Source organism: Neofelis nebulosa, chromosome 6 (assembly GCF_028018385.1).
Source record: "Neofelis nebulosa isolate mNeoNeb1 chromosome 6, mNeoNeb1.pri, whole genome shotgun sequence".
Taxonomy (NCBI): domain Eukaryota; kingdom Metazoa; phylum Chordata; class Mammalia; order Carnivora; family Felidae; genus Neofelis; species Neofelis nebulosa.
Window position 1 is genome coordinate 98449578 of NC_080787.1, and position 25371 is coordinate 98474948.

Here is a 25371-nt window from a genome sequence, read left to right on the forward strand (position 1 = left end):
TTATCTCTAGGAATTAGCTAGGCCTAGGAGGGACATTCTCTTCCCAGCCAGCAAGGCCTTTAGGATGTTGAAATATCATGAAATAAAAAAAATAAATAGGGGCGCCTGGGTGGCTCAGTCGGTTAAGCATCCGACTTCAGCTCAGGTCAAGATCTCACGGTTTGTGAGTTCGAGCCCCACATCGGGCTCTGTGCTGACAGCTCAGAGCCTGGAGCCTGCTTTGGATTCTGTGTCTCCCTCCCTTTCTGTCCCTCCCCTGCTCATGCTCTGTCTCTCTCACTCTCAAAAATGAATAAAAACATTAAAAAACAAACAAACAAACAAACATGATTACTACACCTTTATTCCAACTTCTTACTTGTACAATAACCGTACGGCCATTGGGCCACTTAGCCCCATCTGTCTCCATACATCATATTACCACAAATAGGTCCTTCCACACCAAGAAGGACCAAGAGTATTGTTGGTACAGTTAGTGACAACCAGGCATTGTCCTAGAGTCTTAAGGAAAATGATTTAACATTCAATGAAATGTTTTAGGAGTGTTTGAGAAGATGATTGGAAAGAGAGGAAGAGAAGCATTCTAACTAGGTAGAGGCTAACTATTTGGGTTGCATGAACCAGAGTATAGACTGAAATAAATCCAGTTGAGTTAGGGCAAGGGGAAGGAGAGTATATCACCCATTGTTCTTAGATGAGTGAATTGAGATGCAGCTGGGAATTAACTTTTGTGTTGAAAGATGAAGGGTTCAAAATCATATGGGAGAAAGAAGAGTCTTGTATCTGAGAGTGAGAGAATGAGAATGATTAAAGAAGCCTAGAATAATGTGCAGGTAGGAGGGTCAGTAATGAGGCTTGTAGAGAAACAAGCCAGGAACAAATAGGGGCTGAATGTTAAGAATAAAAGAAGGGAAGAAAAATCCTCCACTCTTGGCAATGTGAAGATTGCATGGCAAAAAGGTAGGAACAACCTAAGTGTGCATCAATAGATGCATGGATAAGCAAAATGTGGTATATATATATAATAGAATATTATTCAGACATAAAAAGGTGAAATTCTGATAAATTCATGGATAAACCTTGAAAACATTATGCTAAGTGAAATAAGTCAGACACAAAATGACAAATACTGTATCATGCACTTACATAAGGTACCTAGAATAGGCAAATTTATAGAGACAGCAAGTAGAGTAGTGATTACCATGAGACTAATGGGGAGGAAGGAATAGGGAGTTATTTTAATGTGTAAAGAATTTCTGTTTGGGATGATTATAAACTTACGGACAGAGATAGCAGTGACGGTTACACAACATGTGAATATACTTAATGACACTAAATTATGTACTTAAAAATGGTTAAAATGATAAATTTTAGATTATGTATATTTTACCAGAATAAAAGGAAAAGAAAAAAAGGTGCCCACAAATTGGACAATCTAGAAGAAATAGTTAAATTCCCTAAAATATACAGTCTTCCAAAACTAAATCAGAAAGCAATGGAAAATATGAACAGACCAATTACTAGTAATGAATCTGAATCAGTAATCAAACACTACCAAAATATAAAAGTCCAGGCACTAATGGATCCACAGGTGAATTCTACCAAACATTTAAAAAGATATAGTAACTATTCTCCTCAAAGCTTCCAAATTCATTCTATGAGGCCAGCATTACTCAATACTAAAACTAGACAATGACAGTACAAAAAAAAAAGGAAAGAAAGAAAGGAAGGAAGGAAGGAAGGAAGGAGGCCAGTATCCCTGATGAATATAGATGTAAAAATCCTCAACAAAATATTAGCAAACCACACTCCAAAACACATTAGGAAGATCATTCATCACAATCAAGTGAGATTTATTCTGGGAATACACAAATGGTTCAATATTCACAAATCAATCAACATGGTACACCACATTAACAAAACAAAGGATAAGAATCATATGATCATCTCAGTAGATGCAGAAAAAGCACTTGAGAAAATCCAACATTTTGGTATCCATTTACCAAAATCCATTCATGGTAAAAACTCAACAAAGTAGCTTTAGAGAAAACATACCTCAATATAATAAAAGGCCATATATAAAAAACCCACAGGTAATGTCATGCTCAATGATGAAAAACTGAACTTTTTTCTATGATCAGGAACAAGACAAAGATGTCCACTCTCAAACTTACTCAACATAGTCCTGGAAGTCCTAGCCACAGCAATCAGACAAGAAAAGGAAGTAAGAGGCACTCATACAGATAAGGAAGAAGTTAAACAGTCATGATTTGCAGAGGACATGATACTATACATACTATACCCTAAAGACTGCACCAAAAACCCACTAGAACTAATAAACAAATTTAGTAAAGTTATAGGATACAAAATTAATGTACAGAATTCCATAGTGTTTCTATACACTAATAGTAAAGAATCAAGAAATTAAGAAAGCAATCCCGTTTACAATTGCACCATAAAGAATAAAATACCTAGGAATAAACTTAACTAAGGAGGTGAAAGACCTACACTCTGAAAAATTATGAAACACTGATGAAAGAAATTGAAGGTAACATAAAGAAATGGAAAGATATTTCGTGCACATGGATCAGAAGAACTAATGTGGTTAAAGATGTCCATACTACCCAAAGCATCTGTAGGTTTAATTCAATCTCTATCAAAATATCAATTTTTTTTTTACAGAACTAGAACAAATAATCTTGAAATTTGTATGGAACCACAAAAGACCCCAAATAGGCAAAGCAATCTTGAGAAAGAAGAACAAAGCTGGAAGTATTACAATCCCATATTTTAAGATATACTACAAAGCTATAGTAATGAAAACAGTATGGTACTAGCATACACACACACACACACACACACACACACAGATCAATAGAATAGAGTAGAGAGCCCAGTAATACACTATGCTTGTATGGTCAATTAATCTAAGAAGGCAAGAATGTACAATGGGGAGAAAATAGTCTCCTCAATAAATGGTGCTGAGACACGCAAAAGAATGAAACTGGACCACTTTCTAACATCATCCACAAAAATAAACTCAAAATGGGTTAAAGACCTAAATGTGAGATCTGAAACCATAAAATTATTAGAAGAAAACATTGGCAGAAATCTCTTTGACATAGGCCTTAGCAACGTTTTTCTAGATAGGTCTCCACAAGCCACAGAAACAAAAGCAAAAATATTGAGACTATACCAAAATAAAAAAGCTTCTGCACAGCAAGGGAAACCATCAACAAAACAAAAAGGCAACCACTGATTGGAAGAAGGTATTTGCAAATGATATATACAGTATGGGGTTAATATCCAAAATATATAAAGAACACCAAACTCCCCCAAACAATTTGATTAAAAATGAGCAGAGGACCTGAAAAGGCATTTTTTTCCCAAGCAGACATACAGATGAGCAACAGACACATGAAAAGATGTTCAACATCACTCATCAGCAGGGAAATAAAAATCAAAACCACAATGAGATATCACCTCACACCTGTCAGAATGGCTAAAATAACAAAGGTAAGAAATAACAAGTGTTGGCAAGGGTGTAGAGAAAAGGGAACCCTCACGCACTAATAATGGAAATGTAGATTTGTGTAGCCACTGTGGAAACAGTATGGAGGTTCCTCAAAAAATAAAAAATGGAAATACTATAAGATTCAATAATTTCACTACTGGATATTTACCCAAAGAAAATGAAAACACTAATTTAAAAAGATACATGGACCCCTATATTTATTGCAGCATTATTTATAGTAACCAGAATATGGAAAAAAAAAACCCTGTGTCCATTGTTAGATGAATGGATAGGGAAGATGTGAGATAGATGGATGGATAGATAGATAGATAGATATAATGGAATATTACTCAGTCATAAAAAAGGATGAGATCCGCGGTCCTGAGTTCGAGCCCCGCATCGGGCTCTGGGCTGATGGCTCAGAGCCTGGAGCCTGTTTCCGATTCTGTGTCTCCCTCTCTCTCTGCCCCTCCCCCGTTCATGCTCTGTCTCTCTCTGTCCCAAAAAAAATAAATAAAAAACGTTGAAAAAAAAATTAAAAAAAAAAAGGATGAGATCACACCATTTGAGACAACATGGGTGGACCTAGAGGGTATAATGCTAAGTGAAATGTCAGTCAGAGAAAGACAAATACCATATGATGTCACTCATATGTATAATCTAAAAAAAACCCAAGTGAATAAACAAACAAAAAGCAAATCAGACCTATAGATACAGAGAACAAACCAGTGGTTTCCAGAGGGAAGGGAGTTAAGGGGATTAGCAAAATGGGTGAAAGGGAGTGGGAGGTATAGGCTTCCAGTTATAATGGCATGAATAAGTCACAGGAATAAAAGTCACAGCATAGGGATTATCATCAATGATATTATAATAGTGTTTTATGACAGATGTTAGCTACACTTGTGGTGAGCAAAGCATAAGGTATAGAGGGGTTGAATCACTATGTTGTACACGTGAAACGAATGCAACATTGTGTGTCAAGTATTCGAAAAAAAATTAAAGAAAGACAATTAAAAAAACACGAATGAATGGCAGTTGAGCAAGGACTCTGAGATGATAGCATGAAGAACAAGAAGGGTAGTGGTGGACTCTGAGAGATGTGGGAATTTGATGGTTGGTAAAGCTGATACCAAGGTCATAGACTGCGTTCATATGGACCTGTAAGCTTTCTTTACTGGACATTGACTATTCCATTACCCCTAGTTAAGTACCATGTGAATGCATAGTTTGGGTCTAAAGAAGATGGGAAGGAGGACTGACAGAACAATATAACTTTATCATTGCTCCTGAAGAATAAAAAAATACACTGTGACAGTGAATCAGGAGGTTAGGGTGTGTGTGTGTGTGTGTGTGTGTGTGTGTGTGTATGAGAGAGAGAGAGAGAGGGAAAGAAAGAAAGACTATTCACTTAATGGTAGTAATAAAACCATTGGGTATACCAATACGAACAATAAACCAAAAGGCTGGCTGTTTTTGTGGAAAAAGTTCTAGATTAGGCAACCAGATCTGTGAGTGCCAGTTTTCTGTCTTAACTGTGTGACCTTGGATGAGTCACTTTGCCTTTGTGAATCTGTTCCCTAAATTTTCCTTTATTTCAATCCAAAATAAGGAAATTATTCACTTTATTTCTATTTTTTTGTAGTTATCCTTAAATTTTAGAATTCATACTTGTTCACTTTGTCCAGTGTTGATACCCAAATCCAGAGGCGAATCTTCAGATCTTTGTTGTCATAGAGTTTGCCTCCCACTAAGGTGTTGAAAATACCAAATGCTGGCTTTGCCAGATCTATCGACTAACAAGAACATAAGCATGTGACAGAATCCTCACCTGCGGGTTTGAGGGGAAGTCTGCTGGATAAAAAAAGGGCTCCTACCTGGCAGCAAGAGAAAAAAGAGGAGCAATGCTTCTATTCTTCATCTAGTCCACTCTTCTTCAGTAAGGTACTGTTAATGGCTGGAGCAGCCATCTTGCAAATATGAAGGGACACATTGGAAATCCCAGTCAAAACCCTGACGACTACGAGTGGAAATTCAGTAAGAGCCTAGATCCTCTGAGTCATTTCTGAGCTACTGAAAAAAACCTTGAACTGTCTATCTTGGAATTTCTTGTAATGATCCCCATTATATAAGCCACTTATGGTTGGGTATTTTGCTTTTTCCAGCCAAAGATATTCTACACGATGCAATCCACTTCCTGAAAAATATAAGAACCTTATAAAATAGAAACAATTCAAAAGTGACTATAACACACCTCCATTAAATCTACAAATCTCCTGGGGCACCTGGGTGGCTCAGTTGGTTAAGCGGCCGACTTCAGCTCAGGTCATGATCTCATGGTCCGTGAGGGCTGTGAGTTCAAGCCCCGCGTCGGGCTCTGTGCTAACAGCTCAGAGCCTGGAGCCTGTTTCAGATTCTGTGTCTCCCTCTCTCTGACCCTCCCCTGTTCATGCTCTGTCTCTGTCTCAAAAATAAATAAATGTTAAAAAAATTTTTTTTTAAAAATCTACAAATCTCCTTTGTGTACCTACACCCTGCTTCTGTTCTGCTACAGTGGATGACTGTCCATGCTCCTGTATAAAGGCTACCCCTCCATTTGTGCATGAATGCCATCCTTTTCTGCTTGCTCAAGGATATCAGTCTCTTTCCTCATTGTCAACTTTTTATTCACTTCTGATTATTCTGATCATCACACAAATAGAGAGTAATATATAAACCACATCTTCTTTATCCATTCATCAGTTGATGGACATTTAGGTTCTTTCCATAATTTGTCTATGGTTGAAAGTGCTGCTCTAAACATTGTGGGGGAGGGGGGCAGCAATGTGAATGGAACTGGAAGGTATTATGCTAAGTGAAATAAGTCAGTCAGAGAAAGACATATATCATATGTTTCACTCATATGTGGAGCTTGAGAAACTTAACAGAAGACCATGGGGGAAGGGAAGGGGAATAAAATAGTTACAAACAAGAAGGGAGGCAAGCCATAAGAGACTCTTAAATACAGAGAACAAACTGAGGGTTGATGGGGGGTGGAGGAGAGGGGAAAGTGGGTGATGGGCATTGAGGAGGGCACCTGTTGGGATGAGCACTGGGTGTTGTATGTAAGCGATGACTCGACCCCCCAAAACCAAGAGCACACTGTATACACTGTATGTTAGCCAAATTGACAAATTGTATATATATATATATAAAATAGAGGGTAATATCTTCCATTCAAAACAGAGCAGAACAAAACAATAAAAATCTGCTTGACTTCCTTTCCCATTACAGTCACTACTCCATTTCCTTACTTACCAATGCACCAAAATTCTTTGAGATACCCATCTATACTTCATATTCTCCACTTAACGTTCTCCTCTCTTGAGCCCCCTCCATTCAGGCGTTTTTCTTGGCCACTCTTCAGGGACACTTATCAAAGTCACCAATGACTTCCGTGTCACCAAGTCCAATAGCTAATTCTCAGTTCACATGTTGTTACTTTCTCTTGGAAACATTTTATTCACTTGACTAACTAACTTTACCCGTCTCTTCTGTCTTTCTACATACGGGGGCTCCTTCTCAATCTGCTTTGAGAGTTCCTTTCAGCTTCCTGAGCAGTATTCAGAACTCTCAGGGATCACTATTCAGAACTCTCCATTTACATTCCCCAGGTGATTTTCTTTCATTACATTCCATCACCACAATGGTGAATCCCAAATATCTTGGATCAGAATGACAGCTCAGTATATCCGACTGTCTAGTAGACATCTAGGTTTAGTTGTCTAAAGGGCATTTCAAATTTAACATTGTTGAAAGCTGTACTCTTTATTTTCCCTTTCTAACTGCTTTTCTCATTCCTCATCCTCAGTAAATGGTCTGGCCAAAACCTTGGAGTCATCCTTGATGCATTTTCAAAAAATTTACATTCTGTATCCAGTCAACCAGCAAATGCCTCTTGGTGCTACTTCTACTGCTATCATCCTTGTCCAGACCACTATCAACTCTCACCCATATTATTGCAACAGATCCTCAGTCACTTAAAGATCGAATCTGGCTATGAGTAAATTGTTCAAAAAAGTACTCTCTTCTTGGCCTAGAATTGTCCAGATAGTGGAGGGTAGTTAATACCACAAGAAAGTACAGAGGCCAGCTGGATGTAAGATCTCTTTCCCAGCATCATCACAAGGATTTCCAATTGCTTCTCTTTCCTAACATTGTTGTCCTTCCCCCACGTAAGTGAGTAAAGGCTGTAAACGCTAGATCTACATTTTGGGTTTCCTCAAAGATGGCTCCTGATTCTTAACACTGCTTCACTAGGACAGGCATGTGACCTCCCGTTATTCTCTCCACGTTTACAGTGCTACAGAGGATGTGCCAAAGATTGTCTTGGTTTGACCTTGATGTCTCCCACTTTAATAAACCTGAGGGAATCGTAAATTGCAGGGAGCAGCAGGCAGCCATAACCTGACCCTTGCTTGGTCCCTCGCAGAGCAAAATACTGTGGCACTCATTAAATATTCAGCAATCTATTCCCAGTTTAAAACAAACAGAGTTGATCTTTTCAGACCATCTAGTGGGTCTTTGTTACAACTGAAGAATGACTTTCCGGCTTCATTAAACATTTAGGCTATTTCTTGGCTTGGTGTAGCTGCCGTAATCGTGACAGCAGATCGAGTGTGGCCATGTAGACTCTCTTTAATGCAAGGAAACTTCCATTATATTCTTACTGATGATCTTTGGCAAAGATGACAGGAGGGGAGATGGAAGCATCAGAAAGCTAAGTACAGAAAACATCCCAGAAAATTGGCATGTGTTCTCAAGAAACAGTGTTAGAGCTATCTAATGTGTGGGATGTTTGATGATAACATTGCTACCACTTATTTGTTTTGAAATGCCTTCCCTTGCTCCTTAGTCTAGATGAAAGTACAAGGGAAGTTTTAGCTAAAACCGTTCATAAACTCCTGCCAGTATTGATACTAATGATGACCTAAAAGATACTACAAATGTAAGCTCTTCCAGTACCTTCAACTTGCTCCTTTGCATTTACAGCAGTTTGGTCCTCCATCAATAAATATTTTTTTATTTTGTCATATTAATTGTTTTAAGAGCCCATCTCTGGTTGTGGTTATCAACTTCTGCTTTTGTAGCATGTGTTCAGATGTCCTCAAGTAAGTGCTGAGTCTGTTGGGAATTCAGAGAACCTGTATTCCCATTGAGCTGGTTGAACGATAAAAATGGGAACTACTATATATATTTGTGAAGTGCTTTAAACTTGTGCTATTTAAAAAAAAATTTTAATGCTTATTTATTTTTGAGAGAGAGAGAGAGAGAGAGAACACAAGTGGGGGAAGGGCAGAGAGAGAGTGAGACATAGAATCTGAAGCAGGCTCCAGGCTTCAAGCTGTCAGCACAGAGCCTGATGTGGGGCTCAGACTCACGAACCGCGAGATCATGACCTGAGCCAAAGTCAGATGCTTAACCAACTTAGCCACCCAGGCGCCCTGTGCTAGCTACTTAATAAAAAAAAAAAAATTATGAGACACCTTTACATTTTTCTTCCATCACCCCAAACCAATGAAAATTTAAAATATATTAAATATGAATTCATTGTAAATATAAGGTAAAAAAAATTTGTTTTCCTTATGTGTTCTCTGTCATCCATCAACCTGTTCTAGCCTTGTAGCTTCCTCCTCATGCTGCCTGAGAACCAACGTCTAAAAGTCTTTGTTGCAAATCCCCCACTGCTTCATGTTTTGCTCGAACTCTGCCTGGGAGCAGTGGCTTTTTATTGGTTTTAATGTAGTTTGTCATAGAACACATTTCATGGGATAACTCTCTGCTTTGGTGTAATTCTTCCGCATTCTGCTGGTCCTTAAATACCATTTAGTCATGAATTTCAAGCTGAATCTGATCTCAGGGATTGTCTATCTAACGTACTTATTTTATAGATGTGAATCTAAGGTTTAGACAGTCAACCGGCCCAGCCTTGAAGATTGTTTCAGCTCCTTCTCAGTTTTCTCAACCTATTTTCTTTCCCCTGGGTTAAGATTTTCCTATTTGTTGACCTTAATGATGTTCCACTTTGTTCCACTTACCATGACCTTTTTCAGGGTACGCCTTTCTGGGTTATACACATCTTTCTTCCATTCTGTTGTACCTCCCCAGCTCCAGCTCCATCATTTTGTGTGTGGGTCGGGGGTGAGAGGAGGTTTGACTTTTTATACCCACATCTTGTCATCTTCTGCCTTAAACACATCTATCTATCTATCTATCTAGAGAGCTGGAGAGAGGGGCAGACTGGGGGAGAGAGAATGAGAGAAAGAGAGAGAGAGAGAGAGAGAGAGAGAGAGAGAGAGGAAGAATCTTAAGAATGCTCCACTCTCAGTGCAGAGCCTGATGTGGGGCTCAATCCCACAGCCCTGGGATCATGATGTGGGCTGAAATCAAGAGTTGGAGGCTGGACACTCAACTGACTGGGCCACACAGGCACCTGTTAAACACATTTATTAAACCAAGAACAAAAAGTATATAAACAATGTCCCACTTCCCATGAGTGTAGAATCAAGAAATGTGTTGAATCTTTGTCCTCATATAGCTGGCTACAAAGTTTTCTATCTATCAGATCTCCATACCTTGTTTCCATTTTTGCTTCACACCCAGCAAGGAGCCCAACACCAGGCTCACCCTAAAGCCTGTTTGATCAAGACAGGAGCCCAGATCCGGAGCTGGCCTCTTAACCAACTGAGCCCCCCAGGCGGCCCCACCATACCCTATTTGTATGAGCCATATGTAACTAACACACAGAAAGTTGCTACTAAGAAACCGAGCAAGTTTCCTCTTGCTTCCTTCGGTTAATGTCCAATTTTACCATTTAGATTTTATTCTTTCTACTTAATGCTTGTGTCACAGATTTTTTTTTTTCACATTCTATCTAAAGTATGTGGCAAGAATATTCACTGGCTCAGCTCCCATGCATACATCTTCAGTAAAGTCCCTTTTTTCCACTTTCTTTTGTGGTTTTGCATTTTGCTTTGTTGACTCTTGCTTCAGATTCTCTGGGTTACGATCCAAATGGCAAGCCAGAACACCAATTTCTTCATTTGCATGGAGACATAAAATGTCTAGAATCAGCATCCCCTTCCCTGTACAGAACTGGCTAAACCTCACACACCTGGCCCCTTGACTAACTTTTTTTAGACTTTGGGCTGAACAAAAATTTCCTGAGCATGTTACTCCTGCTGTCAGATTACGCTACAATGAAGTAAAGCACATTTGCCACATTCCAGGCCCAGGGCTGTACCCTGGTCATTGTGATAGGGCTTTGCCAGCTCCGGGCACATGATGTGAAATAAGAGACCCTTAGGTGTTTATTTAAGTGGATCTATTTTAATTTTCAAATTCCTAACAACATTTTCCCAATGAATATTTGGGTTACTTATTTACATTTTGCTTGATTTCTTTCCCAGTATATTTATTAGCTTCCCTCCAGCAGTGTGTTTTCTAGTTCTTAACTCCTGTACCTCCTTTAAAGGACTTATTCTGAGTTTATCAAAATACATAGCAGTTCCTGGATCCAGTATTTAGTGCTGTCTGTGGTCTCCAGTTTTGCATACTCTCCTTATTTGCCTTTACCGTGAACACTTGCTGGCTCTCCTTGTTTCGTCGTGCTCTTCGTCCTGCTCTTTGTAACCTGTCTGCCCTCCATCTGGACGAAGACTCTGGGCATAAAGGAAGTGGTCTCAGGTTTCATGGCACAACAGCAACCTTGCCCTCCACTTATCTGGTTTCCGAAGCACATGTCCGCTTTCAGTCAGCAACTTAGAACGTCACCTGGAACTGCAGCAGCCTTCTACACGAGCCACTGGAGTCTACCAGCTTCTAACCAAGCTTGCCACAGGGTAGTGCCATTTGGTCTGAGGCTCTTGCTGGTGCTTCAACTTCCTCCTCTTGACCAGAAGCCAATGGACTTGAACCACGATGGTTGGTTTGAGGTGGTTTTATTAGTGGCCACTGGGAGAACTCAGTGTCATGGAGGCCACTTCCCTACTCCCTGCAAAACAACTGTCAGGGCATCTCCCAGCATGTGGCTCAGTGTCGCCTCTATGAGATTATGTGTGAGAAGTGCCCTTTAGGATTCACCGTTAGCACTTCCATTCCATGTTGTCTTCCATTGTTTCACAGCTGATCGTGGAGTTGCTCATCTCCCCTCTTGTGCCCTCATTAGATGATAAATTCCAGGCATGCAGGCCCCGACTTACTCATCTCCACATGCCTCCCGCCTACGGCACTGTGCCCGGGGAGGAGTGGAAGAAAATGTCTGTAAAAGGAATTTCATGGAACTGTGATTGAGAACGTACAGAATCTTTTAGGGGTGGTCATGCATCGTTAGGCTAGCAAAGGACCTTTCTGTAGCCGTGAGAGGTTTGGAAATCTGTTCTCAAGTTCTTGTAGCAGGGGACACATCATGTTTTGCAAAAGTATTTAAAGGAAAGGAGACTGCGTGTTCTGATTGAGCCGTCTGAGGATATACACATGCAAAAGGCAGGAGTTGATGCAGGGAAGCAAAACCCCCCCCTGTCTTGCTTCATCCTCAACTATCCCCTTTCTCTCTCTTTCCCCCCAAGTCCCCAGTTTGAGCTAATCTTCTTAGGGGAACTTTTTAGCCCCATTTAATCAGGAAACAGGAAATGTGAGGTGGAGAGAGGAATTTACAGGGGGAGGCATGACATTCTGAAAACTCTGTATGTTCTTTGAAATATATTAAAATACAGATTCTCATTTTCGGACCCAAAATATCCGGGTTGCCTTGAAGGAGGATTAGGAGTGTCACAGCAGGGATGCAAAGAGAAAGATTCAACATCCACCCTTTGACATCTAGAGGAGGGCTTCTGGGTCGCAGAAAAGCATTCGTTTTGAAAGTCAAGCTTTGTGGCGAGAGAATTTCTTTAGCACCTGTCAAGAGCCATCCTGCGGACTAGATCATAATAAAAGGCAGGGATAGAGAGAAGTCAGCGTATGACAGAAGGTAGGTGGCATGTGTGAAAGAGAAGAGAAAATGAGGAGAAGCAGGCAGTGAGGCACGGGTGTCGTAACCACCCCTCTTTGGGCTGATGTCCGAGCAGCCAAGGTGAATTGGCGGAGACAAAAGCAAAGGGCTTTGTGCCTGAACGTTCTGGATCCCTGGGAGGTTGGCAACATCCGCCTGTTGGCACATCTACCAAGGCTCACCCCTGAAGGAGAAGTTGTCGTGACAGATGGGCCTGAGGCGGCGCCCAGAGTTCCACAGCCTACCAGTCAGTTTGCAGGGAGCCAGAGGTCCCTGAGAGGCCCACTGCAGAAATTCAGAGATCTGGGGAGGACTGCCTGGAGGCGGAGGTCAGGAGGAAGAAGCTGCAGAGGAAGGGGAAGTGGCCAGCACGCTGGAGCCTGGTGGCAGATGATAGAATGCTGTTCCCAGCGGGCAGGTGGATGGGCCCATTGAGCCTCAGCAGTCACTGGTGTAGGGCCCAGACCAGATCTTTACTGTGACCACGGCCTGGCCCCTGGAAGGAAGGTGAGAGACAGACCAGCTAGAGGAGAAGAGTGCCTTTAGTTAGCGAAGCCATTCGCTCATTGAAGCCATGTGGGGTAAATAGTATTTTTATTTTGTGTCTGAAGACGCCGCAGCTCCGGAAGTTGAGGTGATTTACCCAAATTCATCCAGGGGCCAGCAGACTCAGGGCAGGATTCAGCACTCACCCCCAGCAGTGCAGCCAGGTGCTGAGCATCACTTTCTCTGCTCCATTGAAGCTTTTGATGTTTTCTGGTTTCTACTTTTAGCTGTCTTTCTTAATTTGGAAAGATGCCCAGAATTCCTCCAAGATGCACACCCCAAACAAGTAAAATGCAACGTGGCTTGGTACTGTGGTAATGACTCAATCAATTACCTTAAAAATTTTTTTTAATGTTTATTTAGTTTTGAGAGAGAGAGAGAGCACAAGCGAGGGAGGGGCAGAGACAGAGAGGGAGACACAGAATCTGAAACAGACTCCATGCTCTGAGCTGTCAGCACAGAGCCCGATGAAGGGCTTTAAGTCAGAGAAAGGTGAGATCATGACCTGAGCCGAAGTCAGATGCTTAACCGACCGAGTCACCCAGGTGCCCCATCAATCAGTTACCTTTTAATAAAAATGCTGCAGTAATTCCAAAAAACAAAAAACAAAACAAAACAAAAACCCCAAACTCCACATGGGACAAAAGTGGTTATTGGGGGAATCCCTTGATGAGTTCTCTCAGTTGATTTTATAACTCACTTATTTGGAGCTTACTGGATTTACATTTTATACTCCAAACTCAAAAGGAAATCGTTAAACATAGCAGAACGTTGAATGTTCACACTCCATGCCTTTTCCATTTTTCTTTGTTTTGCATATGGTCAGAGCCTGTGATAAAGACCTATCACAGTACCTATATTTTTCTCATTAACCAATGTAGAAACTCCGTTGCTTAATCGGGATTTTGTCATATTTTACATCTCAAGTTTTTCTTGGGAGTTAAAAAAATATATACGCTTGTCACCAGACAAAGCCAACACAGAAAGAGGTGGCAAAGGAGTTAGCGCGTGTGGCCTGAGTGGGAGGCACCTGTGGTCTGACTGAGGTCAGGGGAGCTTAGAGAACTGGGTATGGCAGCTCATCCCAGGCCAGTACACAGACCCACCACTCCCCACCTCCTCTCCACCAGCATTTGCCCAGTAAGTTCAACCGCAAAGTAGGTGACACTGGAAGTGGAGGGAGGTGCGTGGTGACTGTACACAAGTGTGATTAAAAGCCACTCCTTTTATTCTGTCTGGAGACAAAATAGCTTCCTAGATAAATGTTTATGATTTGAACTTGAAATGTCATTGGTGGAATATGTATTTTGCTTACAAATGAGACTAAGGGAGTTGTATGGAGGCTTCCGTAAGTCAGACATAGGGGTTTGGAAATGTCTTGACCCCTATCAAAGTACAATAAACTTGACATTAATAATTCCTTGCTAGGTTTTTTGAAATTTCTTAACTTTTATTTAGATTTGAAAATATTGGGAAGGACTAAAATGACGTATGTAGTGCTGGACTGACTGTATTTGTCTTTGGGTACCCACATGACATGTAGCATCTGTGCTCCATGGCCAGACATACTGCTCCACCTGGGTTTTAAAATACAGGGAGCAGAGTGGGGTGCCTGGGTGGCTCAGTCCAGCTTAAGTGTCCAGCTTCAATTCAGATCATGATCTCATGGTTCGTGGGTTCGAGTCCTGCGTCAGGCTCTGTGCTGACAGCTCGGAGCCTGGAGCCTGCTTCGGATTCTGTGTCTCCCTCTCTCTCTGCCCCTCCCCAACTCATTTGTGCACGCACACGCTCTCCTTCTCTCTCTCAAAGATAAATAAACATTAAATAATAATAATAAAATAAAATATGGGGAGCAGAGTTTGGTAAACGCCTTGGCTGGAGATTAAAGTAAGACAGTAAGACTTCATATCGTGATCCCAAAAGGATTAAATCCACATCACTAGGGAGTTCAATTTAATGAGTCTTAGAAAATAGATGATCACCTTTCTTAAGGAAATGTATAGCATCCTTCTAATACATGCAAATTCAACAGAAGTTAGAATATACCAGGATTTCTCATTTAGCTGATTTTTTATTTAATGTAATTTCAAATAAATTTAGGCATATGATAATTACAGCAGGATTGCAACAGTTTTATAGAAATTGAGAATGATAGTATTGTGAATTAGGAGACAAGAGAAAAAAAATTCTCACACATCCCCCCCTAAGAGCTAACATCATTTTGGTGTGTTAATCATTGATTCCTCAGCTGACCCCCCACATGGGAATCACCTGGGAAGCTTGTTACAGTGCAGATCTCAGGTTCCTTCTCTGAGTCAGAGTCACTGAGGGTAAGACCCCACAAATTTATATTTTTTAACAAGCTCCCAGGGTTGATTCTGATTTGCAGCTGGGATATTAGCTTGTTTAGCTACTCAGGGGATAGTTTTACCACCAGTTCATCTGGAGGGCTCATTACAGGCTTTGTGCACAGATCACCTCTGATGAAGGCAATGGGAAGCCACTAAAGGCTCCAAGCAGGAGGTGACCCAATCTTATTTGCTTTTAAAAGCTTATTCTGGAATCAGTTCATATGAGGGGAGGCAGACTTGGATTCAAGGGGACTGATTATGAAACATGGTGGACATAGCTGAGGCATATTTAGAAGGTGGATTTGGTAGAACCTGGTGATGACTGAATTTCACAAGGAAATAGCCAGACATCTTCTAGACTCAGGGAATAATACAGATGGTAAAGACTATTCATGGAGATAGGGCACACAAGAACTTTATTTCTCTCAAATACTTTTTATTATAATTTATTATTTTCTCTCAAATACTTTTATTAAATTTTCTCTCAAATTATTGAGAGAAAATATAATTTATTTATAATTTCTCTCAAATACTTTTTATTATAATTTATTATTTTTCTCTCAAATACTTTTATTAAATTTTCTCTCAAATTATTGAGAGAAAATATAATTTATTTATAATTTCTCTTAAATACTTTTCCAAAAGGTGGTATTTAAATAATGTATTTTAATTTAGGCAAAATATAACTGTCATTATATTATAATGAAATCTTTAAGAGGGAAAAGTAGTAACTTCACAGTGGAGAAATCAGGTAGACTTCACCTCAACCAAGAGATCCAAATTAATGTCACCGGGAATGACACATATCCACACCATGTACCCCTGATGTGATGCAGTGAGAAGGGCAGAGCATCACATCTGGGGTATTCTTACCAAAAGTACATAACCTTGTTTTTGTAATGAGAAAACCTCAAACTAAAAATGAGGGACATTCTACAAAATAACGGGCCAGTCCTCTTCAAATGTGTCAAGGGCAATGGAAGGCAAAGAAAAAGAGGCACTGTCATAAACAGAAGACTGAGGACACATGACAGCCAAATAAAATGTGGAGCCTGGGACAGAAAAAGGATATTTAGTGGGAAAAGTGACAAAATTTGAATAAGGTGTGTAAGTTATTTAATAGTGTTATAGCGTGTGATGGTCCCCAGGTTTTGATAATTATACTATGATTATGGAAGATGTTAGATTTAGGGAAATCTGAGTGAAGGGCATATGTGTTTTCTGCTCCTTTAGCCACTTTTCTGTATATCTAAATTACAAAGTTAAAAAATTACAAACAACATTCATTTTTGTAACAATTAAAAAATATAGAGTAAAAGACACCTTTAAAGGGTTTACAGCTTCTGTGATAAAGTCACTGGTGCTTGAAACAATGTGTATGTAGGGTACAAAATCTATGTGAATTGGTTCCAGTTCCTGTGTGTCTAGTAATTTTCCTCTTCACTAGTTTGGACTGGTTTAGGCTACAAAACCTCTGTATTTCCACTATCTTCATCATTGGTCTCAGCTGAACCTTTTGATATTGTGGGATTCCTGGGGGTAAATTCCTGCGAGACAGGTGAGGCACATAACAGCACTCCTGGGCTGAAACGCTGAGATCAAGAGTGAAAGGCAAACTGTCCGCAATATCTATTCCTTAATTTCCCTTCTGGAAACATCTCTTCCCAGAACTACCTTCCTACTCTGACCATTCTCTCCCTCACTGAGTAAACCTGAAACCCACTTTAACCCACTTGTTATCCCTCACAGCTATGGAGGGATAACTTGGAAATAGCAAAATCAACTCAGAAGTTCAGGTGTTACCAAGCAAGGAAGCCCCTCCTAGTTTTCTTCCCTCTCAAAAGACATTTGCATTTAACAACTATCCGGGATGAACTGGGGGGAATTTTACACTCTGAGGCAAGACCAGAGCAGTGCAGAGCTGGGTGGGGAGTTGCCAGTGTTTCTGGAGTCATTCAGGTACGTGAAACTTCTGGAGCTAAGGTTGCAGGGATCTTTGCACTCTGGAACTGGCCTGTTGTAGGGCCAACACCTAAATGTCCTGGGAGAAGTAACATGAGGTTACCTGTGTTAACTTCCATTGTTTTTGCCAGAATTGAGGCTTGTTATGTTTTGATGCTGACCTTGTTTTCTTTTTAAAAAAAAATTTTTTTTTTAACGTTTATTTATTTTTGAGACAGAGCATGAACGGGGGAGGGTCAGAGAGAAGGAGACACAGAATCTGAAACAGGCTCCAGGCTCTGAGCTGTCAGCACAGAGCCCGACGTGGGGCTCGAACTCACGGACCGCGAGATCATGACCTGAGCCGAAGTTGGCCGCTTAACCGACTGAGCCACCCAGGCACCCCGATGTTGACCTTGTTTTCAAGTTAACCTTAGTTTGACTCTCTCTTCAAAATGGCTGGAAGCTCTTGCTTTGATACTTACCAATACCATTAATATTTTGGGACCAGAGAACAGTATTATATTTTCATTGCCAACTCAAATGTAAATCGTGTTCTAAATCCCATATTAAAAATAAATTTTTTTAATGTTTATTTATTTTTGAGAGAGACAGAGACAGAGTGTGAGTTGGGGAGGGGCAGAGAGAAAGGGAGACAGAATCCGGAACAGGCTCCAGGCTCCAAGTTGTCAGCACAGAGACTGACTCGGGGCTCGAACTCACAAACCGTGAGATCATGACCTGAGCTGTAGTGGGATGCTCAACTGACTGAGCCACTCAGGCACCCTTCTAAATCCCATATTACCATTAAGGTAGTTTGTTTACAATTCCTAGTGTTATTTGGCATTAACCTCTCCCACAAATGGCCATCAGGACATTTTCTCTTGAACAGTAGAGATGGTCATAGCGAATTTCTTACTTGTTTACCCAGCATTATATGAAGCCTCCTTGCCTTTGTGTCCCCTGCCTGCCTTCAGCTAATGCAGTAAAAAGTCTGCCCGAGGCCCTGAGCTTCTTACCAGAGAGAAGCCTGGCAAGTGGATTCAGGGCATTATTTGCAGGACAGGTACCAGAGTCTGAGCCTTAGGAGCAGACTCAGGAGAGGGAGAGCTGTGCCCCGAGAGGTGAACTCTGACTGCTCAAAATAGTCCTCATAGTCTTTGTCCTCCAAACCCGAACCTGATAAACAAGCTTTAATCTCAATTGCTCCCTGTCACCTGCCTTTTACTTGACACTGCAATTCTCCAGGTGGCTATTCCTGGAGGGTGCTTATCCAGAGATTCATTTCTTCCTTTTTATCTCACTGCCAATGTTAACTTTGACTTTATGGAAGTATAATTTATAAGCCATAAAATTCACCATTTCAAGTGTACAATTCAAGGACTTTTTTTTGTAGAAGTAAGAACTTTTTTACTGGGTTGTGCATCCATTGCTGCAATCCAGTTTTAGAACATGTCATCATCCTAGTAAGATTCCTTTATGTCCGTTAACCACCAAATTCCAGGCAACCTCTTATCTATGTTCTTCTGTGTTAATATAGACTTTTTTTTTTGCATTTCATATAAATGGAATAATATGGTATGTGGTCATTTGTGTCTGGCTTCTTTAACTTAGCATAATGTTTTTGAGGTTCTTCCATGAGGTAAGCAGGTCAGTGCTGTTTTTGTGATGGCAGGTTCCTACTACCCCAACCTCAAAATTCCTTAAAGCTGCTAAGACCACCTGCTCGTTAAGTGGTCCTCCCACTTCTCTTCCTGTTCCCCTAGCGTCAGTTTTCCACGTTATTGGGTCTGATCTGTTCTTCTCCCTGCTCAGCATGGATGGCCTCACCTGGGCTCAGCTGCCGGCCCTGCCCTCTCCAGTCCACCTCACCACATTCAGGTTTTGTTCAAATGATACTTCCTTAAAGGGGTCCTCTCTGACCTCCTTGACTAAAATAACATCATTTGTCCTGAACTATTAGCTTGCCCTGCTCTGTTTCTTCATAGTTTATTAATTCTTTAAATTATATTTTCTGTTTATCTTTAAGAATATTTTTGAGTTATAATTGCCATATAACATTAGTTTCAAGTGTACGTGATTCAATAGATGTTTACATTGCAAAATTATCACCACAGTAAGTCTAGTTAATACCCATTATACTAACATATATATTTTTTTCCTTGTGGTAAGAACTTTTAAAATCTCCTTTCTTAGCAACTTTCAAATATACAGTGCAATGTTATTAACTATAGTCTTCATGCTGTTCATTATATACCCAGGACTGACTTATTTTATGACGAGAAGTTTGTGTGTGTTGACCACCTTCACCCATTCTGCACCCTCTGCCTTCCACCCCATCTCTGGCAACCACCAATCTGTTCTCTGTATCTGTGAGTTCATTTTTTCTTTTTAAAGATTTCACATATTAGGGGTGCCCGGGTGGCTTAGTCAGTTAAGTGTCTGACTTCAACTTGGTCATGATCTCACCGTTTGTGAGTTTGAGCCCTGCATAGGGCTCTGCTCTCAGCACAGAGCCTGCTTCAGATCCTTTGTCCCCCTCTCTGTCTTAGGCTGTGGTGGGCTTAGGTGATAGATACACTCCAGAGGTTAATAGGACAAAAAATTGAGAAGCAGTGCTTCTAGAGGATTTAGGGAATGGATGCCAGTGGGTGGTCGGCAACCATCTAGTTCAGGTGTTGGAGCTGGACATGAATGGTAAAAGCCCAGAAGAAGCTAGTAAAAAAAGATCTCTGAAATAATGAAAAGAGTTATTCCATCCTGAAGCCCTTTTTGAACAATTGGTATGTGGTGACCTTGGAATGTACTTTCTCAGGTAATGTCTCATCATCATCGATACATAGTCAAGACATTAGTTATGTCTAAGGATAAGAGGAATATTAAGTTAAAGTAAAATCATATTACTAGACATGATTTTATAAGGAGAGCTGAGAGAGTGCCTGGAAGTGGTTGGGGGCAGTCATTTACTGTATGGTATGTGGGGATTTGGTGGGTCATTAGGTGTTATCATGTAAGGGAAAGGCTTACTAGTAGACTGAATACGTAAGCTTGAATTAAGGCCATAGTGAATTCAAGGATAGTAGAATAAGAATGATGAAGGTTAATGACAGCCTTGGTGGGCTAATGTTCATTAAGGCAAGGCTTCCTCCTCCAAATAAATGGATGAGTAGGTGTTCAGCAGCGATATTGGCAGTTTGTACTAGATACAGCTAGTGCTCTTGGTTGGATGAAAAGACTAATGGTTTTGTTAACTACTGGTACTGGAATGAGTGGGATGGGTGTCCCTTGAGATAGAAAGTGGGCTAAGGATGCTTTTGTTTTGTGACGCAAACCATTAATTACTGTCCCTACTTAAGGTGGAATGGCTATTCCCAGATTCACTGAAAGTTGTATGGTATGTGTAAATGAGTGTGGTAGTAGGCCCAGGGGTTTGCTGGGTCAATAAAAGGATGAGGAATAGAATATTAGGGTTCAGTTTTGTCCTTGATTTTGTCCTATGATTATGGATAGTTATTATTTGCTTTTTTTTAATATATGAAGTGTATTGTCGGATTGGTTTCCATACAGCACCCAGTGCTCATCCCAAAAGATGCCCTCTTCAATACCCATCACCCACCCTCCCACCCCCCATCAACCCTCAGTTCTCAGTTTTTAAGAGTCTCTTATGCTTTGGCTCTCTCCCACTCTAACCTCTTTTTTTTTTTTTCCTTCCCCTCCCCCATGGGTTTCTGTTAAGTTTCTCAGGATCCACATAAGAGTGAACACATATGGTATCTGTCTTTCTCTGTATGGCTTATTGGATAGTTATTATTTGGTCTGATGTTAACTGACTTAGTCATTGTTTGATAGCAATTAGACAGTTGTTGATTAGCTGGTTAGGTATAGGGGATATAACGAATAAAACTTTAATAGATAACCCTATCATTATTGGGGTACTGAAAGAGGCACATAGATTTTCATTTACTTTTTCTCTCAAGAGGTGAGGTACTCCAGTGTCGTCGTCGTTTTTAATTCTGAGCTTGATGGGTAGTAATGTTTTGAAATGTTTAGTTGAAATATAACAAATAGGGTTATAATGATTGATATGAAGGTGATAAATTATGTTGATGTGTCTAGTTGTGGCATATCATTAAAAAGAGGCTTAAACTCTGTCTTTAACTTATAAGGTTAATGCTACTTAGCTTCTTAATGACCTTACAGTACAGTTGCAGGTCATTTTTCTAAGTGTTTTAGTGGAATTAATTCAGGAATGATTGGTATAAAACTGATTTAACCCACATATTTCTGAGCACTGCCCATAATATAGGCCTGGATGTATAGGTATTCTGGTTGATTTAATTGTCTGGAGATGGCTTCTATTTTTAGGCCTAGAGAGGGATGGATCATGAGTGTAAGATGTCTGCTAATGAGATTAATATTTGGATTGTTATTTCTATGCAAAAACAACTTGGTTGTCAACCTTTACTCGTTGTAGTTCTCCTGGTGTTAAGTGTTGTGTGGGGATCAAAGTTTAAGAAGTCAAAGAAGTCAAGAAATAGAAGTCACAGTTTAAGTCTTCATAGTCTGTATATTCATAGCTTCAGTATCATTGATGGCCCATAGTTTTTACAGTTAGTGAGGGGTTGTTGATCTCAATTAGGATTAGGATAGTCACTGGTAGGATAGTCTATATTGTTTCTACTTCTTGTACATCTATTGTATTTAGGTTAATTTAGCTGTTAATATTAGTGAAATGATATAAAGAACTAGAGAGCTGATTAAGAAGATGATTATGTATGGTTGTTAAAGTGTAGGAGTTCTTCTATGATAGGGGATGTTGTACCTTAGAAGCCTAGTTGAATGGATATGCCACGGAGATATAAAGAACTTACACCGAGGAGAGCCCGGGTGGCTCAGTTGGTTGAGCGTCTGACTTTGGCTCAGGTGATGATCTCCCAGTCTGTGGGTTCAGGCCCCACATTGGGTTCTGTGCTGACAGCTCAGAGCCTGGAGCCTGCTTTGGATTCAGTGTCTCCCTCTCTCTCTTCCCCTCCCCCACTTGGGCTCTCTCTTTCTCCCTCTCAAAAATAAACATAAAAAAATTTTTAAATGACTTACACCCATAATTTAACTTTGACAAAGTTATGTAATTTTTACTAATATTTCAATTTTGAGAAAGACATAATGGTTATGGTATTGAGTTGAAACCATTTTGAGAGGGTTCTATTTTTTCCTTTCTTATTTTAGACTTATATAAGTGGGTTCTTCAAATGAATGATATTGTAGAGGGTAGCCATGTAGTCATTCAAGATTAGTGTTAGTTAATTCCACTATTGCTACTTCTCATTTAGATGCAAATGCTTCTCAAATTATGAATATAATTAATATTACTGCTGTTAGGGAGATAAATAAACCTACAGATGGCATGGTATTTCATGTTGTGTATGCATCTGGATAGTCAGTGCAATGTCAGAGCATTCTTGAGAAGCCAAGAAAGTGCTATGGGAAGAAAGTTATATTAGCTCCAATTACCATGATTGTAAAGAGGCTTTTGCCCAAGTATGGTTGAATGTGTAGCCTGAAAATAATGGGAATAGTGACTAAATCTTCCTATGATGGTGAATAATGCTCCTATTGATAATACATAGTAAAAATGTCTTACCAAACATATGTGTCCTGGAGAATAATGTCTAGGGATGAGTTGGCTAAGACAATTCCTGTTAGACCTCCTACTGTGAATAGGAAGATAAAAGTTATAGTATGGCTAGTAATCATTTAATGTTTCTATGAAGGGTTTCTAGCTAACTAAATACTTTCATTCCTGTAGGGATGACAATAATTCTATTAACTGATGTAAAACATGCTTGTGTATCAACATCTGTGCCTACTGTTAATATATGATAGGCTCATACAATAAAACCTAGGAATCCAGGAGATATTATGATTCAGACTATTCCTATATGTCCAAAAGGTTCTTTTTTACCTGAATAATACATCATACCACATGAAATTATTCTAAATTCAGGGAAGATAATATAAACTTTGGGATATCTGGAGAATCAAAATCAAAATAGGTATTGGTGGGGCACCTGGGAGGCTCAGTCAGTTAAGTGTCTGACTCTTGATTTCGGTTCAGGTCATGATCTCACAGTTGTGGGATTAAGCCCCATGTCGGGCTCCATGCTGGGTATGGATCCTGCTTAGAATTCTCTCTGTCCCTCTCCCTCTGATTCTCCCCTGCTTTCTTTCTCTCTGGAACAACAACAACCACCACCAAACAAAAAAAACTCAAAGTAGGTATTGGTATCAGCTTGGGTTGCCTCCTCCTATAGGATCAAAGAATGTGGTGTGTAGGTTATGGTCTGTTAGTAATATGGTAATTCAGACTAAGACTGGATGTGATAGTAGTCGCAGGATGGTTGTGGTTAGGAGGGATCCAATGAATGAAGGTGTTGGGTATTGAGATATAGCTGGGTGGTTTTATATTAATAATTATGGTAATATGATTGATAGCCCCCTAAAATTGAGGCTACACATAGATGCAGAGAGAAGATGTTAAATTGACTGAGGCTTCTATGGGAGCTAGGTTGCTGGCTAGGGGTGCTTATACTGTTCAACTGGTTCCTGTACCTGCTCCAACTGTTGGTGAGTAAGAGCAGAAATGATGGTGGTTATAGTCAAAAAGCTCATGTTATTTATTTGGGGGAATGCTTTATTAGGTGCTCTGATTGTTAAGGGGACTAAACAGTTCCCAAATTCTCCAATTATAATAGGTAATACTCTAAAGAAGACTATCACAAGTGCATGGGCAATTGTGAGTACATTATAAATTAGGTCATCTCCCAATAAACTCCAGGTTGGCCAAGTTACATATGGGTTAAAAGCTTCAGGCAGTTCTTCCTATTTTAGTTAATGCACCAGATAGTAGGTATAGAGTGCTGATATCTTTATAGTTTGTGGAGAATAGTGGGCAGTTTATGAACATAAGTAAAATGGCTGAGTAAGCAGTAACCTCTAAATCTAAAGTCAGAGGTTGAGTCTTCTTTTTGTCAAGCCCTGTGGTGAATATCCTACTGAATTACAAATTCAAAGAAGCAGCTCCAACACTGCTGGGCTTCTCCTGCCCTTTTCCCCCCCTAGATGGTGAGAGACGTAATTGAAGCCAACTGATTAGGGTATTAACCACCAACTAAAATTTCGTGGGGTGGAAACCCACCAATCTAGTAAGGTTTTAGCTTAAAGAACTTGATTTGCATTCAATTGATGTAGGATAGAGTTTTGCAATCCCTGTACTTTTTAGGAATTAAGTGAATATACTTGCTTAGGACTTTGAAGGGTTTTGGTCTTTTCTAACCTAAATTTCTAGTCCAAGATTGATAGGTGCAGGTGGGAGGACTGTTGTTGATGTTATAATTAGTGGTGTTAAAAGAGTTAATCATTTTGTACTTTCAAAATGTCCTTTTATGTTGTTTAGTGATGGAAATATAATTAGTGATGTGAAGTTAATTGCATGTAGAAGTACAGATTGAGTAGTGCTATAATGGCTATTAATGTTGGTATAATAAGATCATTTTTTTTTGGTCATTTCCTGGATAATTATCCATTTGGGCAGGAATCCTTAGAGAGGAGGAAGGCCTATTGATAGTATGGTAGTGAAGATTAATATAGTGATTAAGGGTATTTGTTTCATATATATGAGAGTGATAGTGTTGTGGTGGATGAATTACACATAATATATATGTGGTGAGTGTCATTGTGATGTCATTGTAAGGTATTATTCATCTCGTGGGCAATTGATGAATAGGATATGATTTTTTCACAGTTGGGTTTGGTTAAGCCCACCTCATCTTCCAGTTACAATTGATGTAATAGCTATGATTAGAATTAAGTTTGGATTAATGGATGGTGAGATTTGGCATAAGACTGACATTGGTGCAGGGTTTTGTTGTATTAATAAAATTAACATGAGGATAATGGAATTCCTTGTGTTACTTCAAAGTAAAAAAAATTTTTTT

The 25371-nt window shown here is 39.9% G+C and overlaps 1 long non-coding RNA gene and 1 pseudogene across 4 annotated transcripts in view; one reads left to right on the forward strand and one right to left on the reverse strand.

Annotated features, from left to right (window-relative positions):
* The window catches only part of LOC131514618 (uncharacterized), a 197480-nt gene that overhangs the window by 83638 nt on the left and 88471 nt on the right, over positions 1–25371 (forward strand). The gene's annotated exons all lie outside the window — the stretch shown is intronic.
* LOC131514615 (cytochrome c oxidase subunit 1-like) lies at positions 22595–24341 on the reverse strand (annotated as a pseudogene).